Genomic DNA, 11742 nt, shown 5'->3' on the forward strand with positions numbered 1-11742 from the left:
TAAAAGTTTTGATCATTGCTTACAAAAAACTGATTCATGTGATTTTTGACATTGTCATCTCAAGTAAATGTCTTACAGTTAAAAAATTTTGTATAGACCGGAACAAGTAATAATCTGAGTGTGCTTGATCTGGCGAATATGGTTGGTGTGATAGTATGTCCCATCTAAGTTATAACAGTTTCTGATCAATTACCAAACTTGTGTGAAATTTGACATTATTCTGGTAAAACACTACACTTGTTTTGTTGATCAATTCTTGCCGCCTTTTCTGTTTGATGATATTACTCAATTTGTTTACTTGATGGCAGTACATTTTTGAATCAATTTTTAAATTGTCTGGTAAAAGCTCCAAAAAAAATTTCCTTAAAATCCCACCAAAGAGAGCATCTCTCTTTAAGAACATGTGGAACCCATATATCGAGCTTTGAAACGAAACCAATTTGTTTCAAGTAATCATAAACAGTTCAATTTGACAAATTTAATCTCTTAGTGATTTTACGTGTTGTTATTTGGCAGTTTGCTTCAATCAGTACCTTTATTTTGTTTTCATTGGCTTCAATTGGCCATCCAGAATAGTGCATCTTCAATATTGAACTTCCCAGAACAAAATTTTGTAAATCAGTTATGGCACTGTCATTCTGTCAGTACATCTTCTCTATACATGTCACACGATTTTTTTCTCGTTTGAACAGCATTCTTATCATTTCGGTAATAAAAGAGCAAAATATGCTGAAAATGCTGCTTTCGATCGTCCATATTTGATGGGATACAAAAAATAAACAATTGCACGAAATCAAACAAAATTTTTTACAAATAAGCCTTAAAATGCTAGCTGTCAAAATATATAATGATAATACGGTTTAGAATGAAAATGGCAATTGCAGGAAAAATATGACTAATCTGTCTAGTGGTAAAAAAACCAAACTTACTTCCCAATCTAATAATATATTACTTAGGGGCTCTGACTGACCTGACTAACAGAAAAGACAGAACTATATTCAACAATATTTATAATTTTACTACATAGTTCCCCATCATGCCTGACAGAGAGCTATGTAGTAAAATTATAAATATTGTTGAATATAGAACATGGAAAAGTTGTAATCAAATTCATGAGTCAAAAGCTTATTAGCCAAAGAATAATTAGAAGAATTTAAATTGGAAAGAGCTGATGAGTTTGAACCAGAAGATGATAGATTTTGATTCTTACAAAGACATTGAAGCAGATACAAATGACAATGTAATAATGAAACTAAAAGATGCTGAACTGGATTAACTATGAAAATGGTAATTATTTCAAATGTAACTGTAACCCATAAATACAGTCAATAAATGGTTTTGATAGTTTGGAAAACATGCGCGTTTTAAGGTATTTCTTTCAGTTTTTACCCACTTGTCTCCTGTTGCAAGGTAATAAATTCTGAAAAAAAAAACTCTGGGTCTTCAAGGGATATGTGTTTCAGAAACAAATCCCTAGGATTTAATTGAGAAAATACAGTATATGTATTTGCCTGTAGTCCTTTTTGATTTCTTCTTTACATATAACCCTCCTAATCTTCACTTTCTACTAAACCAAACATTTCTGCACAATAAGTAGTTTTGATTAGCATAAGTGTACTTATTTAGATAACTTAAAAATAAATTTAAATGTAAAAAATAAGCACACATTAATTTGCTATTATGTTTTTTATGATAATTTTCTTCTCAATTTTCAACTTGTAATAAAAATAATTATTTCAATAATTTAAACAGGGAATTATTTTCAGTACAAAAGATTAAAATTTTTTAAAATATAGAAATATGTTAAAAAATTTTTTTTTTGTAAATCTAAATATAAAATTTTATACCCATTCGTCTTGAAGAGCTTTAAGAATAGCAGGAATACTGGTGGCTGAAGGAGGACGAGGTTTCACAACTGAAGGAGCTGAAAGGTATTCATATAATAAAACATTTAAATATTCATTAATAATCTTCAAGAATCATCAAGAAAATAAAACTTTCATTTTAATATTCATAAAGTTTGTGAATAGCATTTAGTTAAAAGCAATAAAAATTATACAACAAATATGTGTAGTCTTCAACCTATATCCAGCGTGAAAATTCCAAACTAATATCGGCAAACGCTTTCGATGCCCCTCCTGGACTCTTCTTCAGGCCAAATTTAATGCACTGGATTCTTAAATCGAATATTTTTAAATAAGAACGTGCTCTGTTACCAGAAGCTCAAATAAGGAAGATAATCACGTGCCTTTCCGAATTATAATTTCTTTATCATTTATATTCGTGGAGATATGTTGTGTGCATCTTATAATAATCTCGCGTATTTTATAATCACATGCCGTTTCTAAAAATAATTTTAACTAGTGGAGATACGATCCCATAATATTCTGGTGTATCGTATAATAAATTACGATTCATCCTCCAATAAATACTGCCACGCTGTTGAGAGATTCATTTCTTCTTTAAGATTGATGCAGGTTAGTTTGCAATCTGCTTTGTAAATTTCCATCGCTTCCAAAGTTCTTAGATGTTCATGATTACGAGTGGTGTGGATGACCCGTGCCTTATTAAAAATCGGGGTTATGTCTGGGTTTGTTGCATATGTCGACAATGCTGTCGTATATTTGTTGTGGGTGATGTCTGCTTTATGTTCCTTTATTCTGGTGGCTAACGGACGCTTAGTGGACCCTATGTAAATTAGTTGCCTTTGCCATCTATCGTCCATTAAGGGAATGGTGTATATTCCCGGTAGCCTGTTCGGGTTATGGGCGTCTTTTCCGTTTCTTAATAAATTATATATGGAAGGGTTTCTTCTGTATGTAATTTTAATTCCTTTTTTCTTTGCAATTGAATTATATATCGTTTTCATTTGTGGGTTGTACGTTACTGGGACCCTTTCCATACGTTCTTTATCAACTGCTCCTGATGTCTTTTCTTCATCTGTTTTACTGTTTATGTGAAGGCACTGATTATATAATTTGTTTATTAAGTTGCCATAACCGTGGTCTTTAGCGACATCTCTAATATACGCTAATTCTTGTTGTAGAGCGTAGGTCGTGGAAGAGTGGGAATAGGCTCTTTCTACCAAAGTCCTGAATGCCGCTATTTTGTAAGAGTACGGGTCACAGGAATTGATGGGTATGTACGATGGTATAGTTGTGGGTTTTCTATAAACTTTTGTTTGTATTGTTCTTTCTTTAATTTTAATTTCTATATTCAAGAAGATATAGAAATTTTTTCTTCACTATGCTGCTCTAATTCCAAATAAAGGCCATAAGGGTTGTTGTTCATGGCTGTCTTAAATTGTCTTAGGTCTGGCGGTGTTTTCCAGAGAATTATAATGTCATCTATATACCTACCATACATGATTATATTTGAAAGAAAGAGTGGTAGGGTTTTGGTTTCTAATGCCCTAATTACCATTTCGCACAAGTCCCCAGATAATGGACTTCCCGTGGGTACTCCTCTCTCTTGTGCATATATGTTTCCTTTGAACTGGAATACCGAACTATAACAGGCTAGATGGACCAATTCCAGTATATCTTGGTGCAGATTAGTATCATTTACTTTTTCTATGAGGAAATCTCTTAGTGCACAAAAACAAGGTTGTATTTTTATCGAGGGGTATAATGATCTAAAATCCCATACTGTGGCGTATTCTGGCTTGTTTATGGTTTTGAGTTTTAATATCAATTCTTTTGGATTCAAGATATTGAATCGGTAGTTTACTAGGTGTGCAGACAGCATATTATGAAGAAATTTTTTAAGTTTGATGGTAGGAGCTCTTCCTTTGTCTACTATAGGTCTTAGCTTTTGTCCTATTTTATGTTTTGGCAAAGGCGAAAAGTTTAGGTACGTCTGGAGCGTCCATAATGATGTTTTTCATATTTAGGTTCTTGGTTAGTTTGGTGTTGGCAACTCATTTAACCCTCGCTTGCATTTTATCCACCCAGTTCGTTTCAACTTGTGTGCATTGTGTTTCTGATAAGTATTTTTCTAATTCTTTCTCGTAAGTTTCTTTCTTCATTAACACCATAACTCTGGCTTTATCCACTCTGGTTACCACAATATCATTAGCTTTTATCCATTTGGAAGCTTGGCTTAATTTATGTTTGAGCTGTGAAATGTCTTTTGTTTCTTTAGCTCTACTTATTCTTAAAGAAGATAGCCATCTATAGTACTCTTTTTGATTTGGAGAAAGGCCTCTTATAAGGTTTTCAAGGTCCAGGATACTAGAGTTAATAGTTTCTTTTTGTGATGGAGGTGGTACATAAGCCGGACCAAATTTTAGTATCTGGCTAACAAAGTCTGAAATTTGTATATTATCCCACACTACAAATGGAGTCTCCATCCTATTGGATCTTTTAGGTACTTGAAATTTCAATATCCATTTCATTTTTAGATTGAAACGAACCTTTAGGTTGTATCTCAGTCTGTTATGGATGTTAACTTGCTTCGTATTTTCAATACGTAAAATATTCGGATCTTGTTGAAATAAGTTGTTCTCCACTGCAATAATTCTGGTTATCATCGAATATACCTTCTTTCTAGTATCTCTGATAGCTTTTGTTAGGCACATCCTTCTTACCTTATTAATTAAAGGTTCATTACCTGAGGGTAGGTGCACCCGGTAAATCGTCATGGGGAATACTCCAATATTTCTACAATTAATCAAAAAATCCAGTCTCGCTCTTGCTTTTGTAAGAGTGATAATTGCTTTGCGATATTCGTTAGCTGGCATAGCTATAATTAATCAAGGATTTCTCCCACACCGGGTCATAACTCCGATTTTTAATGAGGCACAGGTCATCCGCACCACTCGTCATCATGAACATCTAAGAACTTTGGAAGCTCCACCATACCTTTAAAATGCAGTCTATTTTAAACAGTTATCGAACCTTTTCGGTCAGATTAACAGACCTTCTTCAGGATCGACGTAAAGAATTTAGACTTGCCAAACGGTAATTCTAAAAACGCATGCTCTACAATCTTCCGAGATTCGATTGCGCATGTCCATTTGTTCTTTATAATGCCGCCGCTATTCTATTTGACTCTCGAAAATTTATATTTTGCCCCTTTTCCCTGTATTTATAAATGTGCCAGGCCTCTGCATACTTTAGATGTAGTTTATTATCAATCTTTTGTATAATATCCACCTTGCTCCATTCGATTGCAATCTCTGTAGGATCCGCGATCGCATAATTAGCCAAAGCCGTGATTGGTTGTTTAAATCTTATATAATAGAAAATAGCATATAAGAGAAACACGACAATATTCCAAATGCTAAGAAATGACAAAACACTCGTAGACAGGAGGCTAGTTCCAGATGTGTACAGAATACCATTGCATGATAAAAGGCTAAAGAAGGAGCTATATTATATAGGAGCCACAAAGAGATCATTAAGAGAAAGATTGAAGGAGCATGAAAAGAATATAAGATTTAAACAACCAATCACGGCTTTGGCTAATTATGCAATCACGGATCCTACAGAGATTGCAATCGAATGGAGCAAGGCGGATATTATACAAAAGATTGATAATAAACGACATCTAAACTATGCAGAGGCCTGGCACATTTATAAATACAGGGAAAAGGGGCAAAATATAAATTTTCGAGAGTCAAATAGAATAGCATCAGCATGGAAAGCGGCGGCATTATAAAGAACAAATGGACAATGCGCAATCGAATCTCGGAAGATTGTAGAGCGTGCGTTTTTAGAATTACCGTTTGGCAAGTTTAAATTCTTTACGTCGATCCTGAAGAAGGTCTGTTAATCTGACCGAAAACGTTCGATAACTGTTTAAAATAGACTGCATTTTAAAGGTATGGTAGAGTTTATTAATTAATAATGCAGTTAGAGATATAATGAACTTTGGAAGCGATGGAAATTTACAAAGCAGATCGCAAACTAACCTGCATCAATCTTAAAGAAGAAATGAATCTCTCAACAGCGTGGCGGTATTTATTGGAGGATGAATCGTAATTTATTATACGATACACCAGAATATTATGGGATGTGCACATCGTATATCCACTAGTTAAAATTATTTTTAGAAACGGCACGTGATTATAAAATACGCGAGATTATTATAAGATGCGCACAACATATCTCCACAAATATAAATGATAAAGAAATTATAATTCGGAAAGACACGTGATTACCTTCCTTATTTGAGCTTCTGGTAACAGAGCACGTTCTTATTTAAAAATATTCGATTTAAGAATCCAGTGCATTAAATTTGGCCTGAAGAAGAGCCCAGGAGGGGCATCAAAAGCGTTTGCCAATATTAGTTTGGAATTTTTATGCCGGATATAGGTTGAAGACTAAACATATTTGTTGTATATGACCCGGTGTGAGAGAAATCCTTGAGCAATAAAAATTAAATGATTCAATTAAATAATACTAATAATAAAAATAATAATGGTCCAGAAGTACTCAGCAGAGATAAATTACAAACTTACTATCAGACCTGTGCATTTGCTGAGAAAAATTTTTATTAACAAATGTTTTCAGTTTACTCCCATAGGCCATCATCAGGTTTTTAAATCCATTTTTTTAGAAAGTGTTCCACAAATAGAACATCCATTTTAATTTTAAATTTTGAAGTATTCTAAATACAAATTTAAAGTTAATGAATTAAATAAATAAATAAATTATGAAAAATAAAAGGGTAACGAAATAAAAATGAAATTAAGAAAAATATGAAATAAAAACTATGAAAGTATAACACAAAAGCTAAATATGATTATAGGGACAAAATTCAGGGGATTTTATGTCCTACACCTTTTTCAATGATGTATTTCCAAGCTGAAGGTAATGAATGCATTTGCATCCCTTGCATTTCAGCACTGCTCTTTGATCTTGCTCTTGTATGTACATTTCAATTTTTTTCATATCCATAGCAGTGGTTGGAGAATTTATCTTTATAGCAATGTTTGCTTCACCTCATTTTATAACAGAGCCTTCCACCTGTGACATTGCCACTAAAATTGTATTACTATGGACTTTTACTACATTGTACTTGTGTTCCTTGAGTTAACACATGAAGTTTCTTTTTGTGACTCCAACATAATTTTTTTTGGACCCCTAACCATTGACTTTCATAGGGAATTTTGTATACTCATTGTTTGTAAGTTGCCAGCTCATCTATTATATATTGAGACAAATTGATAATAATAATAAGCGCAGAGCCCAAACAGTTGGGAGGTGAAAGTTTAAATTTGGTACACAGTTAGGGTATGACACGAGAACGCACACTAAGAAGGGATTTTTTGAAATTTCCCCGGGGGAGAGGGACAGGATTAAGGCTTCAACAATGGAAGTGTTAAGAGATAGCAACGTGCAAGATTTATAGGCACAGATGCGGTTTTTTTGTGTTTTTGTGGGAAATCGAACATATTTTTAGACCCATCTAAAAATTCTCTAATTAGTCTGGAAACAGGGAGACATAATTCTTGCATTCTGTGAAAATGGGTAAGATTGGCTGTAATGTAATAATCTTAATCTTTGCTATTGTTACTTTTTGCATGAGCAATGCCGGGCTTATCTGTTAGTTTTACTATAAATGAGCTAACAACTTACAAAAAGTCAGAATAGTTTTCAAAAGATTCCCTAATATTTACAACTTACTGAGGAATGGTAAAGAAAACTAAAGAAAGAAGAAAAGGCTGGATATACAAAATACCCTATGAAAATCAATAGTTAGGGGTCCAAAAAGATTATGTTGGAGTCACAAAAAAGTAACCTCATGGTGTCAACTCAGGGAACACAAGTACAATGTAGTAAAAGTCCATAGTAATACAATTTTAGTGGCAATGTCACAGGTGGAAGGCTCTGTTATAAAATGGGGTAAAGCAAACATTGCTATAAAGATAAATTCTCCAACCATTGCTATGGATATGAAAAAAATTGAAATGTACAAGAGCAAGATCAAAGAGCAGTGCTGAAACACAAGGGATGCAAATGCATTCATTACCTTCAGCTTGGAAATACATCATTGAAAAAGGTGTAGGACATAAAATCCCCTGAATTTTGTCCCTATAATCATATTTAGCTTTTGTGTTATACTTTCATAGTTTTTATTTCATATTTTTCTTAATTTCATTTTTATTTCGTTACCCTTTTATTTTTCATAATTTATTTATTTATTTAATTCATTAACTTTAAATTTGTATTTAGAATACTTCAAAATTTAAAATTAAAATGGATGTTCTATTTGTGGAACACTTTCTAAAAAAATGGATTTAAAAACCTGATGATGGACTATGGGAGTAAACTGAAAACATTTGTTAATAAAAATTTTTCTCAGCAAATGCACAGGTCTGATAGTAAGTTTGTAATTTATCTCTGCTGAGTACTTCTGGACCATTATTATTTTTATTATTAGTATTATTTAATTGAATCATTTAATTTTTATTGCTCAAGGATTTCTCTCACACCGGGTCATATACAACAAATATGTTNATTTTTCAAAAATCAGAATTTGATTCATTATATCTAAGAAAATAAGTATATTCATAAAATAATTATCAGATATGGAGTTGATCACTGATGATCACTGTTTTATAATTTCATTAATTCAACAGCTTGATAATATCTAACATTAAAACTTGTAGTAGTAACTTTAAACATATTAGAATGGAGAAGAGGTCTTGGGTTCTAATTTGTTTAAAGTATATGGGACAGTTTAGAAGAAACAATGCTGAGAATGAATGGAAGATGTCTAAAAGTGCTTGGATGTTTTTGTTAAATATTGTACTCCAATGAAACAGTTGTTTTTGATCAGAAATTTATTTCAAATATTGTATTCCCTGTAATAATCACCCATTTAAAAACTGTTATAATAATTGTTCATCTAACTGATATTGTGAAGTAAACTGCACTGATTGACCTAAATAGCAGTACATTAGTGAGGTTCATTATTATCAATTAATCAACTATGAATAAGATAATTTCCAATATCAGAGTCAGAAAAATGAATACTGACTAATATCATTATTAATATTTATTATTACTGTTATTGGGAAGTATCAGTATTTAAAAGTTAATGAAAGTAATTCATCCAAATAATTCTTTTATATATTTGCATGATATTCCAATTTAACTAATTTAATTAGTTTTTATATTAGTCTCTTTTGAAATCACACCTTTTCTTCTGGTTACAANAAAAAAAAAAAAATGAAAATAAATTGTTTAGTGAACAATTACAGAAAACATGATAATTGAATTTAATGTACTGTATCAATATATATATATTTTATAATAAAAAAATTTCATATTTACTTTTAATTTCTATCAACATATCTTCTGTTAATTCTTTTCCATTAATAGGGTCAGTTCCATTTTCTTGTATATATTTCACAATGAGCCTCTTGTCAAAGATACTTCCAGATATTGGAGACAAAACTGGTTGTTCGGGTACCTCATTACTAACTGAAAATAAAGTTTTACAGTACCAAATTAAAATCTTAAATATTCATTAAAAAAATTGAAAACAAAATTTCCTGAAGTGTGAAAAAGATAAGATAACACTTATGTATTATCTTGTTTGGATGTGTTTTTAATAAATTTTTTAAGTTTGTAAAAAAGTCAAACTTACTGTAATAATAAAAATTTTTTAAGTAATTGAACAAAATAACTTCTTTATATAGTTTAAGTTTTAGATTGATTTATTATCATGCAATTAAGGGGTGGAGAATAATTGAAGAGGTCAGAAATATTTTTAGAAACAACATGAATTCAAACTTTTCAGTTCACAGATCATAACATTGTAATTTAATAAATAATTATTCTCTTTTGAATGTATATTAATTTGACTAAATTTTGAAAATAATGTTTGAATAGGCAAAAGTTTAATTATTATTTGATGTTATTGAGGGGGTGCAGTCACGTGATATAACATCATCGCTCCGCCCAACAAAACAATTGTCCACCATATTGGTTGCTGATTTCACATAACCTTGCTTGATCACTATTATGTCAACATGAAAGAAAGGAATTTTACCTGGCTTTGCAGCCAATTTGACAGGTAATGATTTGATAAAATATAAAGAGAAAACTTATTTTATTGGATGGGATCCATACGAAATGAAACAAATAGATTTTTCATCCAACAATTTAACCAAATGTACCATTCTACAAGCAAAAGTAAATCATAATGAATGACTCTTGATAAAATATCACAATGTTATTAATAAATCCGCTTGTCAAATAGCATCATTATGAGCATCAAATGATTTGTATGCCTTCATCTGAACAAGTGTGACAGCGTTAGTTGTTAAAATAATTTACCATGTCTCTTTGTTCTATAGTTGGCCACGTGGTTAAATCGTTGGATGAAAAATCCGTTTGCTTCATTTCGTATGGATCCCATCCAATAAAATACGTTTTCTTTTTATATTTTATCAAATCACTAGCAGACCCCGCTACACATTGTTGTGGCTCAAAATGTATCTATTATAAATGTATAACACTTCCCCCGTAGGGGGAAATTTTTTGAAAAATCGCTTCTTAGTGTACATTCTTTTGACATACCCTATTAAAACGCAATCAAAAACGCAAAAAACCACATCTAAAATAGTATAAATAGCAGCAGAGTTCTTTACGGTAAGCATTAATCCTGTCCATCTCCTCCCAGGGGGGAATTTCGACATGTATATTATATAAAAACATGTGCGTATTCGAATGCAGCGTTGTGTCAGAATTTCAAAGGAATCAGTAGAAACAAACGAACATTACATTTTTATTTATAGATAGATAGATGATGATATGCTTTAGTTCATTTTCACAGAAAAGCAAACTTAGGGCGTCGTACTTGTAGCGCCATCTGTTGGACATAAAAGCCTTAACATAGATTATATCTTTTAATTTATATGAACGCTTAATGGAATAATATACAGCCTATGTCCACCATGAAGTTCCATTCTAAATACTGGTGAAGAATTTTTGAAATCGGATGAGTAGTTTCGGAGATTACTTGCTACATAAAAACTTACTTACAAACATTACCTCTTTATAATTTAGTATAGATATAGATTACCCGTCAAATCAGCTGCAAAGCCAGGTAAAATTCCTTTCTTTCATGTTGACATAATAGTGATCAAGCAAGGTTATGTGAAATCAGCAACCAATATGGCATGCGCTTCTTTGCGCAGTCTCTGTATATGTAAGCAGAGTCATGTGACATCATGTGCACCCCCTCTATAATTATATGGAAAATCTTTTGAACTTTTACTGAAGTAGAAAATGTTACAATCAGAAATTTTCTGTCCTACACTCTTTAACTGCAATTTAATTAAAAATACAGTAGATCCCCCTATAAAACCGTTTCCTATAGTTATGATTCCTATAAAAATTGTGGCAGTACAGTAGATCCCCCTATAAAACCGTTTCCTATAGTTATGATTCCTATAAAAATTGTGGCAGTATCCGTAAACAACGGTAAAAATAACTCCTATAATATATAAAACGTCATCGGGCAGCCGAACTACTTTCCCGCCGTCCGTAGCGCCACGCTACGGACGTTTAGGCGGATAAATTGAGTTTAGTATCGTCTGTTCATATAATTATATATAAATTAGGTACTGTACATATAATTATATATTAATTATATATAAATTAGGTACTGTATATATAATTATATATTAACTTAATTTATTGTAACTTTATTATAATTAAATATATATTTTTCGCCGTCTAGCGTCACGCTACGGCGAGTTAGGCGACCTATCGTCTGTCCAGT

At 31.8% G+C, this 11742-nt stretch overlaps 1 protein-coding gene across 1 annotated transcript in view; it reads right to left on the reverse strand.

Moving 5' to 3' along the window:
- LOC111632221 (INO80 complex subunit B-like) overlaps positions 1–11742 on the reverse strand; it is a 78130-nt gene that overhangs the window by 13703 nt on the left and 52685 nt on the right. The window contains exons 11-12 of the mRNA XM_023376599.1: positions 9285–9434; positions 1848–1924 (exon numbers count right to left, since the gene is read on the reverse strand). The gene's annotated coding sequence lies outside the window, so the exon portion shown is untranslated. The remainder of the gene's footprint in view (positions 1–1847; positions 1925–9284; positions 9435–11742) is intronic.

Source organism: Centruroides sculpturatus, unplaced genomic scaffold (assembly GCF_000671375.1).
Source record: "Centruroides sculpturatus isolate CEXI.00-Female unplaced genomic scaffold, Cexi_2.0 scaffold407, whole genome shotgun sequence".
Lineage (NCBI taxonomy): Eukaryota > Metazoa > Arthropoda > Arachnida > Scorpiones > Buthidae > Centruroides > Centruroides sculpturatus.